This window comes from Cryptomeria japonica, chromosome 11 (assembly GCF_030272615.1).
Source record: "Cryptomeria japonica chromosome 11, Sugi_1.0, whole genome shotgun sequence".
Taxonomy (NCBI): Eukaryota; Viridiplantae; Streptophyta; class Pinopsida; order Cupressales; family Cupressaceae; genus Cryptomeria; species Cryptomeria japonica.
The window spans coordinates 202,551,673-202,563,116 of NC_081415.1; the positions used below are offsets into that span (position 1 = coordinate 202,551,673).

General features: G+C 37.3%; 1 protein-coding gene across 3 annotated transcripts in view; it reads right to left on the bottom strand.

The window, feature by feature from the left end:
• Positions 1-11,444, bottom strand: part of LOC131041338 (protein virilizer homolog) — a 204,525-nt gene that overhangs the window by 108,417 nt on the left and 84,664 nt on the right. The gene's annotated exons all lie outside the window — the stretch shown is intronic.

An 11,444-nucleotide genomic window follows, 5' to 3' on the forward strand; every position in this document is an offset into this window, starting at 1 on the left:
ATATCAGCACTGATGAACAGGTTTCTGATGTTCTCACCAAGCCTCTAGCTCGAGTGAAGTTTGAGTACTTCAGAGAGAAGCTTGGAATTGTGGAGGACTCAGCATTGATTGAGAGGGAGTCTCAATCTTAGTGATGCAATTTAGTTTGCATCCTCCACCCTCTGGGGGCAATGCAAGGTGGAGTCACCCTCTGCGGGCAATGCAAGGTGACATTGTATCCTTCTCTGGAAGAAGGCTGAGGTGTAAGACCTCTTCCACCTTCTACGGGCAATGCAAGGTGGATCCATCCTCTGTGAGCAATGCAAGATGGACATCATGAAATGAGTTCATGATATTTATATGTTTTATTGCAGGTATACTCTATGGAGCTTATATATTCATCCTTGCGGGCAATGCAAGATGAAAGTCATGAATGGATCATGACAAGTGGCAGATATCCTCCCTAGCTAAGAGGGAGTGTTGAAAATAATAGCTAGCTCGGATACCTGATTATTGCATTCTAAATACAAATGTATTATCTCTCATGTAAATCGAATTATTTTGGGCTAGACCCAAACATGTAACGTGGAGGCAATTAATTGTAACCTTGGGTTGACCCAAACATGTAACGTGGAGGCACTTAATTTTAACTTTGGGTTGGACCCAAACTTGTAACGTGAAGGCACTTAAATGTAAATAAATCAATTAATTAAATACAAGCCAACTTGAGGGTTGACGCCAAAGGTGAGATATAAATCCAGCAGCAAATGAAGTCATTACAACATCAACATCTCATGCAAATGTTATCTGCTCTCCAAGCAGCAATCTCTCCCTAACTGATGCGAATTTGTATAAGCCTATAAGCCCCCACTTTAACGAGAGTATGAGCGTATGCAAATACTCGTAGTAGATTAGACAAACGAGATCAAAGAAAGGAGCAATTAGGAGCACAATCACAAGGAGTATAAGACATCACTAGTTTTGAGGAATCAAACCCCCAATCTTAGGATCTTAACACACACAATCGCATGCAAGGGCACACAAAATAAGACAGAAGCAAAAAGGCTAACAAAGACATAAAGGCAAAGAGGTAGAAAGGCCAACGAAGACAAATAAAGGCAAAAAGGCAAAAAGGCCAAGAAAGACAAACAAAGACAAAAAGGCAAAAGACACAACAAAAGCTAAAAACCAAAAACAAGACTTCATGTCAACTAGTCGAAGAGACCCCGATATCAAAATGTCTCAACCACTAATATCAGTCTTTAAAATGCCATCTCAAGAACACAAGTGATCACATAAAATGAGCAAAAGCACGCATCATCCATGAACAACAAATAGCAAAGCTATGAGCTCATGAGAAGAAAGTGTTAACTTTAGTGATCAGATTGCAGAGAACAATGTGAATGCAAGAATACAAAAGAGACAAGACACAACACATACGTTGGGATAACCTCCCTCTTGGAGGAAAAACCCAACAACAAATCAGATCTAGATCCTTTTATTAATTGTAGAATACAATGGCAATAAAGATCAGATTACTTATCTGATATAACTGTCAACCTAGGGCAGAATTAGAGTTACAGTCGTAACCCAGCTAGGGCACAATGTAACAGCAGAAGATAGCAGACTTATCTCTTTCTTAAATAAGAATATCATCAGCATACAGCTTCCAGCTCTTCGTAGTTCTTCACTGAAGATAGCAGACCTAATGGTGTTTGTAGACCTTCAAGAGGAACTCGCTATCCTCTTCAATGTATTCACTGTCCAAGATCACATGTATGGCAAATGCTGATGGCAGAAGTAATTCGCTGATTCCTTGATCAGAATTCGCATTGACCTTTTATTGCAGAGCACAGGGTCTTCACATTGATTGTCTAATATTCGGATTGCTTGATTGCATTTACGACTAGTGATATGCTTGTGCATATATACAAGAGGTGAGACCTATCTTGGGTCGGCCCAATCCATCCTTGGCGCCAACACTATAATATTAGTTCCACACGCCACCATAAGCATGGGACCTAAACAATATAGTTTCCACGTTACAAGAGCCCACGCTACATAGAGATGTGCTAAAATAAGATATAGGACCACACGTTTGGATAAGGGATGCGTCCTTTTAATAATACAATCATTTGGGCCCAGCGCATCATAAATGATCAATACATAAGACTATACGCCACAAAATGTGTGTGTTGGAGATAGGTCCACACGTTGGACCTAGAGATGCGCCCCTTTACATGTTAGGTCCAGCCCTTAATGGTTTTACACATTACATATAAATACAACAGATAGGATCCTGCCCTATAAGGATTCGGATGATGCCTTAAGGCAATCCGAATCCTATTTATTTTCCTATCCTAGTTACACAAAAAAACCAACAGAAAGGTGATACATATTCTAGATGTGTTTTTCTAATTGATCCATGAGAAGAATGAGAGAAGACATGGATACACATTCTAGATGTGTTTTTCTAGGTAATCCATGTTGGGGAGTGTTGATGTGTTTTCTATGCACATATGAACACAGAATAAAATACTAAGGTATCTTATCCTCTCATGAACAAAGTGTCTCAAATGCTCTGCTTCGCGATCAAATGAGACAACTTCAAGGTTACGAAATGTCAGGTCTTGACTTGTGGATAAGCTCAATGGTTTGATGTGATAATGCTGGAATCGCAAGGGGAGTTACGTTGTACATGAATGCTTGAATACTTGGACGTTGCTGGAAGGTGGGGATTAACTCATCTAACAAAGAAAGATTTAGAGAATCTAATCTAATCGTAAGGACAATGAAGATAACAGATGGTGCTTTGATAGACAAATTCCCCCAAACATAACTTGGCTTCGCCAAGACAAGCAACAACTACACCAAGTTAGTGCGATCTTCTAAGGAGTCGAAAGATTTTCATATTGAGGATCATTCACCCAAATACCCAATATTGACGCAACTTGAGCAAACATCAATAATTGAACTTAGTAATCATATGGTTCAAGCTAACTTTGATGTAGCTTACAATCAGCAAACTACCAAAAGTATGAACACTTAAGGAATTCATCAAATACCATTGTACTTCTCAATCATGATCAATGAACTTCATATAAACTATGAAGTTAAAGAACAAGAAACCATGCAACATGTAAAAAGAATGTCACAATTCACCATAACTTCAATGAAAGTAGTGTATCCATTTACATGCCTTGGCAACAATTTATGCCTTTTCTCCTCCTACGCTACTCCTAATGATCTAATTACCGTCTACTCTTCCAATACCAACTATTCTATTATTATTTACAAATGAGAGCACTGAGCCTTATATAGAGGTCTCATTACAATGAATGGCTCAGATTGATTCAAGATCAATGGCCAAGATCGAAAGATAGAAACCCTAATTAGGGTTTGTTACAACCACCATTACATTGACCAATGAGAGATGAGGGTAAGTAAGATAAATAATATTTGATGTAGTGCCACATGTCACTTATCCCCTCCTTGAATGAATATTGACTTGGTACCCTTTGATTGAACGAATGATGATTGGGATGCCACCTCAGCCTACCTTGTAGACTTAATCAATTTGCCTTATAGATTTGAACAATTTCATCCTCATGTTTGGAAATTTTTCCCAATCTCAGAATCTTGAAATATTTCCTTCCTTGGCACTCTCTAATATTGAAATTCCTTGATGTAGTTCCCGATTACTTGATGTGAAATCCTTTGTGCATGTCTTGAACTTGCTTTCCTTCATTTGTTCACCATCAAGATGAACTCTTCTTCATGTTTGATCTAGTCCACATCCTTGCTTTTGGAAATCTGTCTTGAAATCCTCTTCCAATCCTTGAAATGTTGATCCTCCCCATCCACATTTGTTAACGAACCTGCAAAACAAACAAACATTGAATCAATAAATTTTATTTCAACCTTGATGGGAAATCCATCCGCATACAAACGAATCAGTCCTTACAACATCAGCATTATCCTTGACCATTCCTTCACTCGATGGAAATTTGATGCCAATAGGGACTGCTTGTTATTCACCTTCATTCGAATTGATTTCTCCCTTCCTTTGTAATTCCGTCCTCAAGTGGAAATCCGACCCTCATTGGGACTCATTGTCCTTGAAAATGTTGTGTTGATTGGATCATCATTTGATGGAGTGGAGATTCAAACCCCATCCGAACACTTCAATATTCCTTACTTTGTTTAAATAAGTTTCCAGAATTAATTAAGGTTATGAATTCAAATAGTTTTCAGACCTGTAAGCTCATTAAAATCAGAAATTCAACATTAGGCAAACAAATTCAGGAAAATATTAGAGACTTGATCAAAATCTGGAAAATTTATCCTCAAAAACCTGATTTTCAGACTTAATTCAAGTCTGATCACAATTGTTAAGTCTGAATACACCCTGAAAATGGATGATCTTGGCTGTCCCAACACGTCGCAGTTCTGAATTCTGAGTTTGGAGGTCTGAAAACACTTAGAAAATGACAAATTTCAAATGTCAAAGTTTCAGCAAAGTCTGAATACGCCCACCAAAGGTCTAAAAATGTCTTCCAAAAGTCTGAAAATTTGACTTCAAAGTCTAAAGACACCCTGAAATTCATAAAAATCAGTGACTAGAAGTAGTCACGACTCACAGCTATGTACAACACTTGCATTGGAACTGTCTTACCTTTCCAAGGTCAAAATTGGCTAAGTCTGGGCAAGACTATGTGGCTGGAAGTGAAAAAAATCAGTTTGAAGACAACTCAGAAAAATGAAGTTTCAAACTGTAACAACAATGGCTTCCACACAAAGTGCCCCAAAAACCTCCAAATTTGATGTCCAAATGAAATCGCCTAAGGCTGGAATTGAAAATCAGGCCTGGAAATGAAGGTTCCAACCATCAATGGTGCAAAAAACAACCTCTAGCTATGGCGTGAAATTCCAATCTGAGTGCAATGGCAGCCCTTAAACATCAATGGAACTCAGTGAAGTCAACAAAATCGCCCCACAAAGTGAAGCAACCAGCCACAAAGAAAAATCATGGCCTCCGCAATCATGGCGTCACCTCCCAAAATTGCCTAAGTGTGGCCTAATCTGCCACTAAGCTCGCTGCAATGGTCTCCAATGATAGTGCCCAGGTCTGATTGAGCAAACAAATGCTTTAAATCTGCAACTTAACTCCCAAAAACGGTGTCCAATGGACACTCAGGCAAAATCGCCTAGCTGGAAACTCTCCAATCTGCCACTTAACTGTCACATCAGCCACTTATAATATTATTATAATGCTGGCAGGCCCCTTTTAAACTTGTTTTTACCTTGCAACTTCACCACACAAGCAATATGGGATAAAAACTTGCCTTTTATACTTGCCTAGGAAATCGATTTGCCTTAGGAAAATATTTTAATCATTAAATGATTACTTTTAAATAATTGTTTCTGATCTTTAAATAATTATTGCCAAGCTAAAAACAATTGAATTCCAATCACACTTGCATTTAAAATTGTTCAATTTCATCGAATTTGGGCCAACTAGGGAAAAACGCCCCATGTCTGGATAAAAATCCATATTAAAAGTCACCATAAGTTGTCACAATTGCCTTTTGGGGAAAATCAATTTCCATCTAGATACATAAAATCTCTTCAATTTGCTCATTAAGTCAAAAATCCACCTTCTAGGGAAAATCAATCCACATCCGAATGATTATCCAGATCAGAAATCATCACAACACATACTTAGGGAAATTCGCCACTCATCAACACAATTATCCGCACTAAAATCCATCAAATTTTCTCATCAACTGACTTGGGGAAAATCGACCTTATCTGGAAAAGCAATTTCATCCCGTTAAAGTTCATCCTTCATTCCAGGGGAAAAACGTGGGCCATCAAGATAAATTTCCAACACTTAAACGAAATTTGGGCCCCCTGGTGGAAAAGTGTGGTCCATCAAGACAAAAGTCTGAACAGTTGGGGAAAAACGCCCTCCATCAAGATTTTGAATGGGGGAAAATGTCATGTCCCAGATCAAAACAAGTAAACCAATATTACATACCCAGGAGAAAGCTCCTTGTATTATCTTTATAGAATATCAATAGCCAATACAACATAAGATAGCAGCAACTATGCCACATTGATTAGTCATGACAGTAGTTCACCATGGATGAGAGAGATTAGTAAATAAGTATTTAGATTCTCCCATTCATGGATATCGAGGAAACTGAAGAAAGTGTTCATATTCAAGGGAGTGGTTGAAACAAATATCATATGTCGGAATAACATTTAGGGTTGAATCTGCAGCACTATTAATGTAATGGTGTGGAGTAGTCAATAATAATATGTTGAGTTCTTATCGGGCTTCATTGCCAGTTCAAATAACATACAAGACAGCTGCTATATTGACACAGGAGTTATTGTTAAATAGCAAATAAATATTGGAGGATTTCAGCTTTAAATTCCTGTAGCAATACAATTTCTACTACAGCTAATCACTATAATTCACGTAAAGGAACACTAAGTATCTAGTCGACCAAACCAATTTCAATTACCGCTGCCAAAGGGATGAATGTAATCAGCAGACTAAATAATCAATCGATTAGTTATTCAATGTATGGTTAAAACAGCGATTATAATTAGTAATACACAAACAGCATATTGAATTAAGAAATCCTCATATCAATATCTTCCTAAAGGCATTCGATTACATCAAATATAGTATCGTAACAAATAGCTGAGGATGATCTACATATACAAAGAGGGATCGGTTATATCAACAATGGAGATTACTTATTCTTAATCGAAAATTATCATTAGCTTATTACGATCCATTCCCATACAAGAAGTTAATAAGTTAATAATATAATTAACATCGTAAGCCATAAAGGGTGCGATATTATGATACACCCCAAAGAATGCATTACTATAATTCTCAAGGCTGCAAATGGTTCATAACTTATAATAAGTCTCCAAAGAGGAGCGATTACTAGGGAGGAGAAGATATGACTTATTTGAAAGGTTGTGACCATTTGGAAGGAGATATACATAGAAAGATTATAACAGATTATAAAAGGGGAGAAAAATCATCGAACTTGAACAAGGAGGGATTCAATAAGAATCATCCATAAGTAATTATCGATACAGAGGGAATTTAGAAAAAAAATCGGAGGAGAAAGGTCATGTACATAGTGACATCCTAATCGGACTTCCAGGTATGCACATTAATATCCAATCATTGCTGACTGTAAGTTAGACAGTAAAGATATTCCTGTACTCGTTATTTAATATTATTCAAGATATGAACACTATATATATATATATATATATATATATATGAACACTATATACAAATCAGAGGTTCATAAATAAATAGATAACAAGATAAATAAACAATTGATAATTCCTGAAACATAAACAGAATGTCTTTTAAACTGTCCTAAAACCATAAACAGTTCTGTATTTTCTATTCCCCGAGGGAGATTAGTGCTGCTAGGGAGGAGCGGAATAAAACCACTTCAATAGAAGCCCCAAGGGTGAAAGGGCTCCTCCATGGACTGAGTTTCGGTAATCTGGGTTACATTAAGGAGGTGGTGTCAAGTGCCCTACGCAAACAAGCCCTCTTCTGGGAATAGGGTCAGATTGGCTTGGGTTAGGCATGGTTTTTAATAGCATCATAAGTTATATTACAAAGAATTAATTAGTTATGCTCAATTAATAGCAATAGAAGATAGTAACATAGATGTTGCTCTTGGTAATTGACAATGTATTAATAGGGGACATTACAATTGGCATCATAGCCTTGATTCTGACATCCTGTAGGGTAAGGCTAAAACAATGAATACATTCTAGTCAATAGGAAGATCTATCAATACGTTTATTCACGTATATGCTTAATGGATTAAGTGAATTGATGCGTATACTTCATGTGCTATGTATATTCTCATATATGATTCATGATTGATGTGTCTTCAGCATATCACATAAGTGCATTTCTTATATATGCTTGTATCTTATGTGTATGTACTACTTCATTGTAGTCAAGGATACACACCTCTTGCATAAGAGAGAATCCTTGAAAAAACAACAACTTCATACAAGGAATGACATCAAATCATAAGAAAACACCACTCAACAAAGGAAAAGTGGATCCTTAGAAAGGATAGGAAAGATCAATGCCCCCCAACTGTAGGGGCAATGAGAAGAATTACACAACCTCTGAGGAGAGATTAGACATAAGCAAATGCACAATATACTCACATGAAGAAATATTCAATGCAAGAAAAGACATTAAGATATGTAAAATCTAAGTTGTAGGGTTCACCCCCCTAGGCCCCAATATTGGTCCGGTCCGGTTGTCCTGGTCTGGTCCACCTATGGTCCGGACACGGTCCGTGATTCGCAGACCTGGTTCGGACGAGGTCGAACCCGAGCGTCCGTCGGCCCAAAGACCAAGCTTTTTTGCAACAAAAAAAAAAAAAAATCAAATCTGCCACTTAAAAAATTAAAATGAAACCGTAAAAGTGAGTTTTAAAACATAAACTTGGCTCATTCCTCCTCATCAAATGACTCGGATAACAAGCAAACTTATAGTGTAAGTGCAAGTGGCATTGGCATTGGTTCATCTAATGTCAATGTCAATGATGAGGAGGATGAGGAGGAGGAGAAAGAGGATGATGAGTTAGAGAATCCATTTGATGATTAAACTTTAAATTGTTGAAGGTTGAAATAAAGATACTTGAATATTTTGTCATTTTGATATTAAACTTGATGTATAATGGTATGATCATGATGCTATGATTGCAAGTTTATGTTGGTTTTGTTGTTTATATGATGCTATGTGACATGCTAATCTTAATTCATGCTTATAGGTTGTATATATCAAAGTTCCCAGACTCGGACTCGGCTCTGACTCGGCAAGGCTAACTCGACTCGTGACTCGACTCGGACTCGGCAATGACTCGGCAACGACTTGGCGAAATAAGAAAACCCTTGAAATGTAGAGATTTTTAACGATTTAAAACTTGTTTCATACACCCATTATTGAATTAAGTTTAAAGACACTATAACATCATCAAATAGAAGCTCTTACCATGTGTGTAGTATCTTGAATATTAAGAATCTAAGATACATTGATAATTGTCACAGCTCTTACGATGTGTGTTCTATTTTTTTTTTGTCATATTTCTCAATACTTTCCAAATTCTTATGTTTGCATATTACCAAACAATATCAGAACAGTGATTAGGCCAAAGTCAAAGAACTTTTTACAAAATTGAATTTATTTTACTGGAAATCTTTAGAAAAAACACCTAACTTGCAAACCATTATTTTTTTAGCAATGATTACAAACTGCAAATTATCTGATGCCAATAGAAATAGAATTTTGTGAGATTTCCAGAAAGTGATCACAGTTAAGAATCCAAGTCATATTAAAAGTTTTATGACCTCCAAAAGTTGGCCTTCCAAACCTGCAAAACTGTGTTTTTTCTGTTGTAACAGAGACTAAAAGGAGGAAAAACTGTAACTTGCAATACAAATAAGCGAAACCAAGTGTTGTGTTTAACATTGTGAAGGAATTTTCGTACCTACTAGCCTACAAAGTAGTTATATCCAGAATTTTTGGAGGAAAAGGGAACTTATGTAGGTGCATTTTCTAGAAAAAAAGAAAAGCGTAATTTCAAAACTGTAGTCAGCAGGCTTATTAACCATGGCAATACCCGAAGAGTCTAAGGACTGCCCAGACAGTGTAAGGACTCATAAAGACAATCTACAAGTAACAATAATAAAGGCAAAACTGGTGATTTAGACTCGGGTGTAAAGTGCTCCCTGCATCGTCCTCCATTAGGCTGTTAGATGCAGCAGTTGGTATATGATTCAAGTCTGTATGACAGTGAGTTAAGGATTCAATAGCATTGTTGGTGGGTATGGACTGTCCATGAAATAACCAGAGATCGCAGTTTAAACTTTAAAGCCACCCATTCTTCGTGGCAGACTGCCCGGGTCACGACCCTCGGACTCGGCGAGTCACGCCCCCTAACCCGTCCAAGCCCGGGTTAGGGTCACCCGGCCCGCTGACTCGCCACGAGTCACGGAACTCTGGTGTATATATATATATATATATATGTTTTTGTACTAATGAACCCAAACGAACCCAAACCCCTTTTCAAAATTTTTTCGTAAGGCATATCAATGCCCATGCCCAAACCCGAACTGGCAACTTAGTGTAAAATGCAACTCTAAAGAAGAGGGAATCTTCAAAGAGAAAGAGAGAAAGATGAAGGATCACAAACTCCCCTAAGGAGAGATTAATCATAAGAGATATACCATTCCATTCAAGAAAGGACGTCATAACATGAAAAATGCAACCCCTAAAGGGAATAGTGAAACCTTAGATACAGAGAAGAAATAGGACAGAGGCAAGAATGAATTATGTTGCTGCCCCAAGATGTTTGTAATTAAAAAAGCATCACCTCTTACGACAAAGAGCCCCCAATGAAGTTAACTGCTAGTGCCATAGGGTGAGGAGCAACATGAAGGGTAATGGAGTGCTAAGGCACTACCTCTTCACCAAGGAAGAGTGCAAGATTGGTTGTAAAAGCTATGTGAGCCCTATCATATAGGTCTTGAACAAATGTTTTAAAAGCTATACAATTTCAGAGAGAATGAGAATAACTACAATGCGCATCACCCTCCTTATGCTTATAATTGTAATTAAGCTAAGTTGCCGGTTCGGGTTCCGGTTCCGGTTCGGGTTCGAAGAACCCGGTACGCCGGTACGGCAAAATTTTGAAAAGGGGTTTGGGTTCGTTTGGGTTCGTTAGTACAAAAACATGTAAATTTTATATATATATATATATATATATATCAAAGCCTATAAGCATGAATTAAAATATGCATGTCACATAGCATCATATGAACAACAAAACAAACATAAACTTGTAATCATAGCATCATGATCATACCATAATTGATAATAGCATCATATACATCAAGTTTAATATCAAAATGACAAAATATTCAAGTATCATTGTTTCAACTTTCAACAATATAAACTTAAAGTTTAATCATCAAATGGATCATCTAATTCTTCATCCTCCTCCTCCTCCTCCTCCTCATCCTCATTAACATTGACATTACATGAGCCAATGCCACTTGCACTTGCACTATAAGTTGGCTCAATTTCCGAGTCATCAAGTGTCAATGCAAGAAGCTGAGAAGCAGGAGCATCCAAATCAGTATGCTCTGGCTCTATATCCCACATCTTTGTTTCCCCTTGTGTGTAGTCATGTTGTTTGTGTGAAAGAAGACGTAGGTTGGAATGCACATATACTAAATTCTCCGCTCTTTTTGATAGCAGCCTATTGCGCTTTACTGAGTGGATGAAAGAGTATGTGCTCCAATTTCTTTCTGAAGCAGATGAACTAGCAACCTATGAAGACAAAGTAAACAATTAAAGTTATACATTAATAAAAATAAAATTACTA